Genomic DNA, 14450 nt, shown 5'->3' on the forward strand with positions numbered 1-14450 from the left:
TTTCTATGTTTCTAATCAAGAGCCAGACACACCAGGCTGGGATGCGTCACTGTCCGGCAGAAGACCTGACCAGCCAGAGGCCACGGAGGGAACATTTTACAGCAGGGGTGCCCAATACGTTGATCGTGATCGACTGGTAGATTGGGAAGGCAACGCGAGTCGATCGCAGAGCCCATCCCAGGGCTCCGTGATAAGACTCGTGTTGTCGTCCGGCTGATCAGCCTTCCTCTTCCCGATGTCCCCCATCATCCTCCCTGCAGAAGCGTTGGACTGACCAGCATTTCGCTCCCTGATGTCAATTCTGACATTGGAGAGGAAGTTCTGGGCCAGCCAATTGCAACCTGCTGGCCCAGAACTCCTCTCCAACGCCAGAATTGATGTCGGGGAGTGGAATGCTGGTCAGCGCCAACACTTCTATAGGGAGAGCTTGGGGCAGCGGTGGCTTGAGAGCCTGTTCTCCGATAGCGGCGGCAAACCTAGTGGCTTAAAGGCCTGTTCCCCGATGGTGGCGACGGAAAACCTAGTGGCTTGGGGAGGACAGGCAGAAGGAAAGAAGGGGGGCAAGGAGACAAAGAAAGAAGGGAAACAGAATCTTAGTACTATGGGTTTGGTCTTTTCTGGTTTCCTTTCTGTAGTCTGCTTTTCGTCTGGAGTCGAGTTTAGAATTACATTTTATGACATTTTTGTGGTTATAATTGTATGTCATGTCTAAATCGGTCAAGTTATCCATTCTTTTTATTATTTTTTGTCTCCTCATCCAGTGGCAGACTGCCCCGGGTGCCCAGCCATAGGGGGGTACACAGCCAGCTGGATCTGGAACCTTCTGAGCTGCTCTAAATGGCACCTGCACCTCAGTGCGGCTGCCGTACTTATTCTGAAGCAGAGTCGGTAGCCGCACTGAAGTGCAGGAAGGTCCCACGATGACTGCGTTTGCCGCCTCTGCCCCTGAAAATGTGACGTCGGAAGGGGTGGACTGGCAGCTACAGTCATCGCAGAACCTTCCTGCAACTCCCTGCATTTGCCGGCCCACCCCCTCCGACGTCACTTACGTCTTGCGGAGGCAGAGGCAGCAGAAGCAGTTATCATGGGACCTTGCTGGTTTGGAGGGAGAAAAAGGGGGTCAGGGTGGTGGAGGGAGAAAAAGGGGCAGATGTTGATGGAATTGGTGTGCAGGGAAAGGATGCTGGATGGAAATGGGTTGGAGGGAAAGAAAGGGGCAGATGCTGATGGAAGTGGGGGGAGAGGAGAGAATGAAATGCCAGCCCATGGGGGAGAGGGAAGGGAAGAAGAGGAGAGAGATGCCAGACCATTGGTAGAGGGAAGGGAAGAAGATGGATGCCAGACCAATGGGGGTGAAGGGAGAGGCATAAAGTTTCTGGAAGGGAAATATAAGGAGAGAAGATGCCATATAGAAGGGGCAGAGAGAGGATAGACAGTGGATGAAAGAAGAGAGTGAAAAGACTATGAGGAAAGCAGAAACCAGAGAAGACAAGGTAGAAAAAAAAAATCTATTTATTTTTTTTCTTTAGGGGAGATGCATCGCTATTTCTGTGGTGTTGCATTGTATGCAGAGTCCAGGTTCTTGGTGGTTCAATTTAACTTTTGTCTATGTTTTTCTATTTTATCCCCCCTTTTTACAAAACTGTAGAGCGTTTAGCACCGGCCGTGGTGGTAATTGCTCAGAATTCTATGAGAGTCTGAGCTGTTACCACCATAGCTAAAAACCACATTACAGTTTTGTAAAAAGGGAGAGGGGTTAGTTTGTGATTATATATTCCATACTAGGCGAAGGTGTTCTGTGTGTTCGAAAGACATGGTTTTCTGTTAGGATTGATCTGTACTAATCTGGCTTGTTTAAATTTTACAATGGGTATATTGATGATGTACTGCTCACTGCAGTATGTAAGATGCTGCCTTTTCCTAGGTACACTCTTGTATGACACGTGGATTATTACTAAAAATCATGTTTTTCATACAGATGGGGGGGGGTGTCAAAAAATGATGTGCCCTGGGTGTCACATATGCTAGGTATTAGCAATAAAAACACAGATACATTGAAAAACCAATGTATGTAAACCAACGCTTTCAATCGTCGACTGCTGTATTGTTAGGACATTAAAAGATAATGTTTTGCTGGAACACAGTGGAGCAGGTGTCACCTCGCTGTTCAATCAAAAAGAAGGAAAAAGCCTCAGAAAAGGCCCTCCCACCGCCACAAAACGTGGAATTCAAGGTGGTTAGACGGTAACCTCACAGGCAAAACCTTCAAAAATGAATTGATGCGAGCAAAGAAACTTATGCTTCACATGTGTAATAATATAGATAGAGGAATAAAGCCACTTATCTTAAACTGATCGGCACACCTGTGCCGATCAGTTTAAGATAAGTGGCTTTATTCCTCTATCTATATTATTACACATGTGAAGCATAAAAGTTTCTTTGCTCGCATCAATTCATTTTTGAAGGTTTTGCCTGTGAGGTTACCGTCTAACCACCTTGAATTCCACGTTTTGTGGCGGTGGGAGGGCCTTTTCTGAGGCTTTTTCCTTCTTTTTGATTGAACAGCGAGGCGACACCTGCTCCACTGTGTTCCAGCAAAACATTATCTTTTAATGTCCTAACAATACAGCAGTCGACGATTGAAAGCGTTGGTTTACATATGCTAGGTATGCCACTGCCTTCATAGTTTATGTTTATATCTAATCCACAAGCCTGCTTTTAGGACCTAAAGGGTATGTATCCCCCCCCGATTCATGACAATTTCACTTCTCATGTTATCTTATCCATTCTTTTTATTATGCGACTACCCAGATAAGCATCATTCTTTGATGTAATTGGTCCTTGAAAACTAACGGCAACAGTGTTCTCCCCGGAATTGTTTCCAGCCTTGAAAAACATTTGCTACATTTAGTGTGCCAGAGTTAAAAAAGTTTGAGAGACGCTGCTCTATACCATTTGAAAGAGGGCAAATATCTAATTATTTACTTCTAGAATTGGATACTTCTTAAATTTAATAAAAATATTATGGCAAAAGTGTCAAACCTTAAAAAAGGAAGTCATATTGAGCATTGGAAAACAACTAATAATAATAGTACACATTTAGGGCTCCTTTTACTAAACTGCAATAGCGGTTTTAGCGCGCACAGAATTGCCGCACACGCTAGACGCTAACGCCAGCATTGAGCTGGCGTTAGTTCTAGCTGCGTAGAGTGGGTTTAGCACATGCAGCAATTCTGTGCGCGCTAAAAACGCTATCGCAGCTTAGTAAAAGGAATGGACTGCTGGGCAGGATGGACCCCTGGTCTGACCCAGCAGAGGCACTGCTTATGTTCTTATGAGCCCTTAATTTTCCCCACCATCAAATTTCCCTGTCCTTCATGCCACCTGGCTGGAAAAAATTTCTGGGGAGAACACTGCAATTGCCTATTGGATAACTGTCCACCGCCTATTATGAAATCAGCCCCTATCTCCTTCAAGGCTGAACTCTTTAATTGGGTTTCTTTATGCATGTGTACTGACAAGTCTCCAGCGGAACTTGGTCATATTTTTGCGACTCCTATTAAAAATTCTTAGGTGACCATTTCCTTGACTGCCAACTACAGACCTATTGCCAACATACCATTTTTTTCTTAAACTAATGAAAGGAATGGTTAACATTGATCTCATGAAATACTTAAGAGAAGTTCAACATCCCACACAACTCAGTCTGGTTTTCGTACAAATCATAGTACCGAAACAATTTTAGCTTCCATGATTGATCATCTTTTCCATTTGTTTTTCCTAGGAAAAAGCACATTGGTACTGCAGTTTGACCTGAGTAGTGCCTTTGACCTTGTTGATCATGATCATGCCTTGATTCCATTGTCATTTCTCGACAGGTACTAAATTGGTTTGTGGGTTTCCTTAAACCCCTCCCCCAAACCCCCCCCCCACACAAAAAAAACACAACACACGTATCTACCAAGTTTATAGTGAAGGAACTTTCTCCCAGGCTTGGTGTAATCCCTGTGGAATTCCACAGGGCTCTCCACTCCCCCCTTCCCTTTTCAATGTCAATATGGCATCATTGGAAAATGTTATCCAATTTAAAAATGAAATTTTATATTATATTATATTTTATATACATACCTACATGCACATTGAAATTTTATATATATAAAATTTCAATGTGTGTATGTATGTATGTCATCCATGTGTGTGTGTGTATATATATATATATATATATATATATATATATATATATATATATATATATATATATATATATATATATATATATATATATACATACATATACACTTATATACACACCTCACTGACTCAAGAGACAGAATAATTCATCTCATCTATCCTTACTAAGATAGAACAATGGACGACGCAATTTAAATTAAAACTGAATTCGGATAAAACCAAGTTCTTTTTGGCAAGTCCTAATAACATGATCACGAATACCTCCGAGATTAAATGAGTCAGACCACCCAATTAATTCTACCATCAAAATCCTGGGTGTCATCTTGGACCGAAGCTTGACTTTTGAAGATCACACTAATTCAAGTTTAAAAAATGTTTTCACTTTATGGAAACTTCATACTATTAAACACTATTTTGATTTCTTCTCTTTTCGACTACTGGTTCAATCTTTGATTTTGAGTATCTTAGTCTATAGCAATATCATATACTTGGGATCCTTTAAGAAAACCAAACGACTGAGAATCATACAGATTGGTGGTCTGTTTCATCTACGGTCTCAAGAAATCGGATCATGTAAGCCCATATTACAAAAAACTACACTGGCTGCCCGTGGAAGCAAGGGTTATTTTTAAGTTTGCTTGCCTTTGCTTCAAAACCATAGTAGGTTCATCCCTAATCTATCTATCCCATCATTTCAAATTTTCAGGCACAACTTGTACACATAGTGCCTACTTGTTCACCTTTCCATCCTTGAAGGGCTGTATCTACAAGAGATTCCTTGATAGAACACTATCATTCCAAGCAGGCAAATGGAAAGCAATGTTACTTACCGTAACAGTTGTTATTCAGGGACAGCAGGCAGCTATTCTCACTAGTGGGTGATGTCATCCGACAGAGCCCCGATATGGACGTCTCACAAGCATGTCTTGCTTGAAGAAACTCAGAAGTTTCGAGATGCCCGCACCGCGCATGCGCCAGTGCCTTCCCGCCCGATGGTCCGGGCGTATCTCCTCAGTTCAGGTAGCTAGCAGAGAAGCCAACCCAGGGGAGATGGGTGGGACGTGAGAATAGCTGCCTGCTGTCCCTGGATAACAACTGTTACGGTAAGTAACATTGCTTTATCCCAGGACAAACAGGCAGGTATTCTCACTAGTGGGTGACCTCCAAGCTCAATGGGATGGTGGGAGAGTTGGCAACTTAGGAGAATAAATTTTGTAACACTGTTTGGCCAAACCGTCCATCCCTTCTGGAGAAAGTATCCAGACAATAATGAGAGGTGAATGTATGAACCGAGGACCAAGTGGCAGCCCTACAAATCTCCTCAATTGGTGTCGATCTGAGGAAGGCTACCGAGGCTGCCATTGCTCTGACCTTGTGGGCTGTGACCTTACAGGGAAGGGGTAATCCAGCCTGGGCATAGCAGAAAGAGATACAAGCCGCCATCCAGTTCGAGATGGTGCGCTTCGATACAGGTCGTCCCAACTTGTTTGGATCAAGGAGACGAAAAGTTGAGGAGCAGTTCTGTGTGGTTTAGTGCGATCCAGGTAGAAAGCCAAATCACGTTTACAGTCCAGAGTATGAAGAGCTGATTCTCCAGGATGAGAATGAGGCTTTGGAAAAAACACTGGAAGTACAATAGATTGGTTGAGATGAAAGTCAGAGACCACCTTAGGCAGGAATTTCGGATGAGTGCGTAGGACCACCTTGTCATGATGGAATACAGGGAAAGGCGGATCCGCCACTAAGGCCTGAAGCTCACTGACCCTACGAGCAGACGTGAGGGCCACTAGAAAAACCACTTTCCAAGTGAGAAACTTTAGCGGAGCCTTGTTGAGAGGCTCAAAAGGAGGTTTCATAAGCTGAGAAAGGACAACGTTGAGATCCCAAACCACTGGAGGAGGTTTGAGAGGAGGATTGACATGGAAAAGTCCTTTCATAAATCTGGAAACCACAGGATGAGCAGAGAGAGGTTTCCCTTGGAGAGGCTGATGGAAAGCCGCAATAGCACTCAGGTGAACTCGTATAGAGGTAGACTTGAGACCAGACTGAGACAGGTATAGAAGATAGTCCAATACAGAAGATAGGGAGGCTCGTTGAGGCTCCTTAGAATTGGAAACACACCATGAAGAAAATCTAGTCCATTTTTGGGAGTAGCATTGACGGGTAGCAGGCTTCCTGGAAGCCTCCAAGACATCCATCACCGCCTGGGAAAACTGGTGAGGAGTTACGTTGCGAGGAACCAAGCTGTCAGGTGGAGAGACTGCAGGTTGGGATGAAGCAGAGATCCCTGATGCTGAGTAAGCAGTGAAGGAAACACTGGAAGAAGGAACGGCTCCCTGCTGCTGAGTTGAAGTAGAAGGGAGAACCAAGGTTGTCTGGGCCACCGAGGAGCGATCAGAATCATGGTGGCATGGTCGGACCTCAGCTTGACCAGAGTCTTTTGAATGAGAGGAAAAGGAGGAAACGCATACAGAAAGCGATTCCCCCAATCCAGCAGAAAAGCATCCGCCTCGAGACGATGAGGAGTGTAGATCCTGGAGCAGAATTGAGGCAGCTTGAAGTTGTGGGGAGCCGCAAAGAGGTCTATCTGAGGCGTCCCCCACTGCGCAAATATCTGATGAAGGGTCTCGGAATGGAGCGTCCATTCGTGAGGCTGGAGAAGACGACTCAGGTTGTCCGCAAAGACATTGTCTTTCCCCTGAATGTAGACAGCTTTTAGGAAGGCATTGTGGTGAACCGCCCAATCCCAGACTCTGAGAGCTTCCTGGCAGAGGGAGGCCAAGCACGTGCCCCCCTGCTTGTTGACATAATACATGGCAACCTGGTTGTCTGTGCGAATGAGGACTACCATGTCGTGAAGCAGATGTTGAAAAGCTTGAAGAGCATTGAAGATGGCTCTGAGCTCCAAGAGATTGATTTGATGGAGTCGGTCCGCACTGGTCCAGAATCCCTGAGTGCGAAGACCATCTAGATGAGCCCCCCAGGCATAGGTCGATGAATCGGTTGTGAGAACCTTCTGGTGGGGAGGAGTGTGAAACAGCAAACCTCTGGATAGATTCGAAGAGGTCATCCACCAAAGTAGAGACCGCCGAAGAGCAGGAGTGATGATGATGTGTCGAGTCAACGGATCTGACACCCGAGTCCATTGAGATGCCAGGGTCCACTGAGGAATACTGAGATGGAGTCTGGCAAACGGCGTCACATGAACTGTAGAGGCCATGTGGCCCAGGAGGACCATCATATGTCTCGCTGCGATGGACTGGCGAGAAGATACAGACTGGCAGAGATGAAGAAGAGCATCCATACGCTGAGGAGGAAGGAATGCTCTGAGACGAATGGTATCCAGGACCGCCCCGATGAAGGGGAGAGACTGGGTAGGCTGTAGATGAGATTTTGGAAAGTTGATCTCGAATCCCAAACTCTGCAGGAACAGAATCGTGGACATGGTCGCTGAGATTACCCCTGAGGCCGAGGGAGCCTTGATCAGCCAGTCGTCGAGGTAGGGAAATACCTGAAGACCCTGGTTCCGGAGTGCAGTGGCCACTACTACCAGACACTTTGTGAAGACTCTGGGGGACGAAGACAGGCCGAATGGAAGCACTCGATACTGCAGATGCAGATGTCCCACCCGAAATCTGAGGAATTTGCGAGAGGCCGGATGAATGGGAATGTGAGTGTAGGCCTCCTTGAGATCCAGAGAGCATAACCAGTCGTTCTGCTCGAGGAGGGGGTAGAGAGAAGCAAGGGTCAGCATGCGAAACCTCTCTTTGACCAGGAATTTTTTGAGGACCCTGAGGTCCAGAATGGGCCGGAGGTCGCCCATCTTCTTCGGAACAAGGAAGTACCGGGAGTAAAACCCCCGGTTGAGTTGGTCCACCGGGACCGGCTCGACGGCCCGAAGCCGGAGCAAAGCCTGAGCTTCCCGAAGAAGAAGGGCGGTCTGAGTTAAGTTGGAAGGATACTCTCTTGGAGGGTGGTCCGGAGGCACCCGATGGAATTGAAGAGAGTACCCCTCCCTGATGATGGTAAGGACCCAGAGGTCAGTGGTGATAGCCTCCCAGCGATGATAAAATTGATGGAGGCGCCCCCCGATGGGAAAAACTGAAGGAGGCAGAACGAGGTTGGTTATGCTCTCTAAGAGACAGTCAAAAAGGCTGAGGAGCCTTGGGGACAGTAGACGGCTGAGGCTTCTGCTGAGCTTTCGGTGGAGGCTGCCGCTTCGCTGGTTGCCTCGCAGGTGGAGCTTGCCTCGGTTGATAACACCGTTGATAAATCAAGGGCGGTCGAGAGGGTCGAGACTGCTGAGGCTTAGGCTTCGGTCGAAGAATGGACTGAAAGGACTTTTCATGATCAGACAATTTCTTCGTGACCGTCTCGATGGATTTGTCAAAAAGATCCGCCCCAGCACACGGAACGTTTGCCAGGCGATCCTGAAGATTCGGGTCCATATCAATGGTACGCAGCTAGGCCAAACGGCGCATCGCCATGGAGCAGGCAGCAGCCTGGGCCGAGAGCTCGAAGGCATCATAGGAAGATTGCATCAACTGAAGACGAAGCTGGGACAGCGAAACTACCACCTCCTCGAACTCAAAACGAGCCTGGGACTCGATGTAGGGCGTAAACTTCCGAAGTACAGGAAGAAAGAATTCCAAATAGGTAGCAAAGTGGAAATTATAATTGAGAACTCGGGACGCCATCATAGAATTCTGATAGATGCGTCGTCCAAACTTATCCATGGTTCTGCCCTCGCGGCCCGGAGGCACCGAAGCATACACCTGGGCTGGATGAGACCGCTTGAGAGAGGACTCGACCAGAAGGGACTGATGGGAAAGCTGAGGTCCCTCGAAGCCTTTATGATGCACCGTGCGGTATCGAGCATCCAATTTTCCAAGGACTGCAGGGATAGAGTAAGGAGACTCAAAACATCTCATGAAGGTCTGGTCGAGGAGCTTATGCAGAGGCAGGCGGAGGGACTCAGCTGGGGGATGAGGCAAGTGCATGGTATCGAGGTACTCCTTGGGGTATTGAGAACCAGAATCGAGGGTAATGTCCTGATCATCCACCATTTGTCTTAGAAAAGAGGAAAAAGACAGTTGGTCCGCCAGCGCCGGTCTTCGAGAAGGACTGGAAGAAGTCGAGGCCTCGGGCTCTACAGAGGCCTGCAAACAACAGGGTGAGTGAAAAACCTCGGGGTCCTCGAACTCCGGTCCCGGAGGAGGAGACCCAGCCGAAGCAGAGTACCCCAAACGAGGCAATTTCTTTTGAGGAGAGACGGTCGAGTGCCGAGAAGAATGCCTCTAAGAGTGCCTGGATCGATGCCCCTCTCGATGCCTGGAGGGGGATCGAGACCGTCGGTGAGTATGCTGGTCCCCAGAAGCCTCGAAAGAGCAGATAGGGCTCGAAGCCGTAGATCGGAGAGGCGGAAGATTCGATGCCTCTCGAGACGCCGCCCAGGCTTGATAAGGGGTTCGGAAGAACTCGTCCTGTTTCCTGCTGTGCCCAGGACTGGGAGGCCCCGAGGATGGATGCCACACCGTGTCATGGGGAGGGGTAATATGCTCCAAGGGAGGCAAGTCACTAAGGGAGGCCTTCCTCGAGGGAATAGGCTCCAAGGGAGGCATGTCACTAAAGGAGGCCTTCCTCGAGGGACCGGCCACCGACTGTCGCTCCTCCTCGCCGAGCAACGAGGTCATGCGGCGCGGAGGAGGAGGAGGGGGGCGGCCCGCCCCTCGGAATCGGAACTGGGAGGTCACCCTGGATCGTGGCAATCAGCCGGGGCCCCATGGTGGTCATGAGTTCCACAAACTGAGCCTCCAAGATGGACCGCAACGAAGCCGATATGGAAGGATCCGCACCAAAAGGGGGCCCTTCCGCACGGTCTCCGCGCTCTTTCGGTGCCGAGTGCTTTTGCTTGCCAGCCTTCGGCACTTTGAGCACCACCGGTGGAACTGCAGGGGTCGGTACCTGTTCACAGGAGATGGAGGGAGGCACCGGCGCCAAGGTCGAGGCCGAAACTGGTGTAAACGAAGCCAGTTTCAGAAGGCCCGAAGCAGCAGGTGAGGCAGAGGGCTTCGCAGATGAAGTCGAAGCACCAGTCGATGTCGAAGCCGCAGGATCCAATGCAGCCTCCATCTTGAACATCGACTCCCACAAAAAGCAGCGGCGCTTAAACGCCCGCGCTGTGAGAGTGGAGCAAAGCCGGCACGATTTCGGAGAGTGGTCTGGACCCAGACACTGCAGGCAGCGTCGATGCGGGTCCGTGAGTGAAATCGCGCGCTGGCACTTGCTACACTTTTTAAAACCGGTGATCGGCCGGGACATAGGCCGGAAAAGCTCCGCCGCAAGGTCGAAGGCGCGGGGCCCAAGCCACACGGCCGACCCGGTGTCGGAAGGAAAAATTTTTTTTTTTTAAAAAAAGAAAATCAAAGAAAGAAACAAACGCACGGCAAGAGCAAAAGAACTCAAATGCGGCGATGCAGAAGGCAAAAAAACGGGTTCAATTGGCGTAGAATTGAAGTAAACTTCTCAGCTCCGCGGAAGAAAAAGAACTGAGGAGACACGCCCGGACCATCGGGCGGGAAGGCACTGGCGTATGCGCGGTGCGGGCATCTCGAAATTTCTGAGTTTCTTCAAGCAAGACATGCTTGTGAGACGTCCGTATCGGGGCTCTGTCACCCACTAGTGAGAATACCTGCCTGCTTGTCCTGGGATAATAAATGTTTAACCAACTTTATCTCGAATGTACTCTTACCAAACTTTTAGAAGTCAATCAAAACTTATCTCTGACGAATTTCTCTGACTCCACTTCTGCCTTGATGTACTTCTAAAACACTTTCAGGAAAAATTTGATTAATCTTACCATGCTAATGTAATTTTGAAAGTTTTTTGTAATATTGCTGTCTGTATACAGTCTCTTCCTCTGTAAACCGCTCTGAACTGTTTGTGGTATGCGGTATATAAAAATAAAGTTATTAAATCAGAGCTCCCCAAACTTGACAATAGCCAGTAGGGCATCCCAATGGAAGTTGGCTGAACAGGGCCGGCAAGAGGATTGGGAGGGGGGGGAGAACTCACTCAAATAGAGTGTGTTAGGCTATATAGTTAGTTTGGGAGACTATGCATGCAGGATACCTGAAAGCAGCCTGGAGGAGGGGGGAGAAAAAAAAAAAAAGTCTCAATGCACCCACAAAGTCTCAGTGCACCACAAATCTCTTAAAGCAATCCCTGAGGCAGTTTATTTTATCAGTTGGTGATGTTCCATCTAATACATGCTTGCTCTGACAAAAGTTTATTCCTACTGTCTGTTTAGAATGTAAGTTCTTTTGAGCAGGGACTGTCTTCTTTATGGCTCTGTACAGTGCAGCATATGTCTGGTAGTGCTATAGAAATAGTTACAAAATACTGTAATTAAAAAGAAATACAAAACAAAACGTCTTTTGGATCAGGGAGAGTTTTTTAAAATAAGTAATTGTTAAAGATAGGCCTGTGCAGGGAAGGAAAGATTGTTGATTTATTTTGAAATCCTGTATTTTAAACTGATAGCTGGATAGTATTGGACTTGTTAGGAATATTATAAATGTAGTGCAGTACACATGTACATGTAAGCAATTAAATCACAATACTAAAAGAGGCTTTTTTAAACTAAAGCTTAGTGCGCTAAGTGCCTCAAAGCCCAAAGGTGCAAAACAGGTCAGGTAGCATTTGGTGCACTCTGAGCTTTAGTAAAAGAGCCCCAAAATGAAACTCTGAATACCTCCTTTTCCTTGAATGTAGGTGAACTGCACAAAATTTAATTAAGCAGCTTCGGCTAAACTGTTTCTGAGAAACTCGAGATGAAGCTATACACATTCAGGGCCAGCCTGAACACCAGGCAGACTAAGCTTCTGAAAGGGGTAGCAAAATAAGATTGGCAGCAATGAGTGTTTTGTAGACTTTCTGTCTTTCCAGCGCTACTCTGGAGGGATTAGGCAAAGGAAGTTGCTCAATACCTTTGAGGAATAGGTAGAAAAAGGGGAAATGCTGGACTTGGTGAGGGAAGAACTTGAACTACCGGTGTGGAGTGTGCATGATGCGCACATGGCAAAGTTTTGCCTATGGTTTATTCAATTTGATATACCGTATTTTCGCGGATATAACGCGCACCATTGTAAAACGCGCACAGGGGTATAGCGCGCAGAAATCACGATGATATGTACAAAAACTTTTCTATACCGCGCTCAGGCATATAACGCGCATGCTGCCCGACTCTCCTTTCGCCCGCCCTGACTTTCCGTGCGCTGTCCCGACTCTCCGTTCACCCCCCCTGACTTCCGTGCACTGCCCTGACTTTCCGTGCGCTGTCCCGACTCTCCGTTCACCCCCCCTGACTTTCCGTGCACTGTCCTCCCTTGAAGTCCTGTCCCCCCTTGAAGGTCTGTCCCCATCCTGAAAGCCTGATGCCCCCCCCGACGTCCGATACACCCCCCCCCCCGGCAGGACCACTCGCACCCTCACCCCGAAGGACCGCCGACTCCCCAACAATATCGGGCCAGGAGGGAGCCCAAACCCTCCTGGCCACGGCGACCCACTAACCCCACCCCGCACTACATTACGGGCAGGAGGGATCCCAGGCCCTCCTGCCCTCGACGAAAACCCCCTCCCCTCAACGACCGCCCCCCCCCCAAGAACCTCCGCCCGTCCCCCAGCCGACCCGCGACCCCCCTGGCCGACCCCCACGACACCCCCACCCGCCTTCCCCGTACCTTTGTGTAGTTGGGCCAGAAGGGAGCCCAAACCCTCCTGGCCACGGCGACCCCCTAACCCCACCCCGCACTACATTACGGGCAGGAGGGATCCCAGGCCCTCCTGCCCTCGACGCAAACCCCCCTCCCCCCCAGCCGACCCGCGACCCCCCTGGCCGACCCCCACGACCCCCCCACCCCCCTTCCCCGTACCTTTGGAAGTTGGCCGGACAGACGGGAGCCAAACCCGCCTGTCCGGCAGGCAGCCAACGAAGGAATGAGGCCGGATTGGCCCATCCGTCCTAAAGCTCCGCCTACTGGTGGGGCCTAAGGCGCGTGGGCCAATCAGAATAGGCCCTGGAGCCTTAGGTCCCACCTGGGGGCGCGGCCTGAGGCACATGGGCCAAACCCGACCATGTGTCTCAGGCCGCGCCCCCAGGTGGGACCTAAGGCTCCAGGGCCTATTCTGATTGGCCCACGCGCCTTAGGCCCCACCAGTAGGCGGAGCTTTAGGACGGATGGGCCAATCCGGCCTCATTCCTTCGTTGGCTGCCTGCCGGACAGGCGGGTTTGGCTCCCGTCTGTCCGGCCAACTTCCAAAGGTACGGGGAAGGGGGTGGGGGGGTCAGCCAGGGGGGTCGCGGGTCGGCTGGGGGGGAGGGGGGTTTGCGTCGAGGGCAGGAGGGCCTGGGATCCCTCCTGCCCGTAATGTAGTGCGGGGTGGGGTTAGGGGGTCGCCATGGCCAGGAGGGTTTGGGCTCCCTTCTGGCCCAACTACACAAAGGTACGGGGAAGGCGGGTGGGGGTGTCGTGGGGGTCGGCCAGGGGGGTCGCGGGTCGGCTGGGGGACGGGCGGAGGTTCTTGGGGGGGGGGGCGGTCGTTGGGGGGAGGGGGTTTGCGTCGAGGGCAGGAGGGCCTGGGATCCCTCCTGCCCGTAATGTAGTGCGGGGTGGGGTTAGTGGGTCGCCGTGGCCAGGAGGGTTTGGGCTCCCTCCTGGCCCGATATTGTTGGGGAGTCGGCGGTCCTTCGGGGTGAGGGTGCGAGTGGTCCTGCCGGGGGGGGAATGTATCGGACGTCGGGGAGTCGGCCGGGCAAGAGGGCTTGGGCTCCCTCTTGCTCCGATCGTGGATGCGGGTGCGGGTGGGAGCGCGTGCGAGCGGTCGTTCGGGGTGGGGGTGCGAGCGGTCCTGCTGGGGGGGTGAATCGGGCGGGGTGGGAACTATGTTTAAAAACTTTTCTATACCGCGCTCAGGCATATAACGCGCGAGGGGTATGCGCGGTACGTAAAATCACGTATAACGCGCGCGTTATATCCGCGAAAATACGGTACCCCTCTTATACATAAGAGCAAAGCAGTTTACAATATAAAATAAAAAATTAGTACAGAATAGAAAACGGTCTTCACACCCTCAAAACATACCCACCCAACTACCCAAATAGCACTGGGGTATTCAACCTTGGTCATCAAGGGCTGCAAACCAGTTACATTTTCAGGATTTCCCCCAATTAATATGCATGAGCTCTATTTGCAAGCACT

General features: G+C 49.7%; 1 protein-coding gene across 2 annotated transcripts in view; it reads right to left on the reverse strand.

Moving 5' to 3' along the window:
- Nucleotides 1-14450, reverse strand: part of PDIA4 (protein disulfide isomerase family A member 4) — an 84173-nt gene that overhangs the window by 53671 nt on the left and 16052 nt on the right. The gene's annotated exons all lie outside the window — the stretch shown is intronic.

The sequence above is a fragment of the Geotrypetes seraphini genome, chromosome 2 (genome assembly GCF_902459505.1).
Source record: "Geotrypetes seraphini chromosome 2, aGeoSer1.1, whole genome shotgun sequence".
Classification (NCBI taxonomy): Eukaryota; Metazoa; Chordata; class Amphibia; order Gymnophiona; family Dermophiidae; genus Geotrypetes; species Geotrypetes seraphini.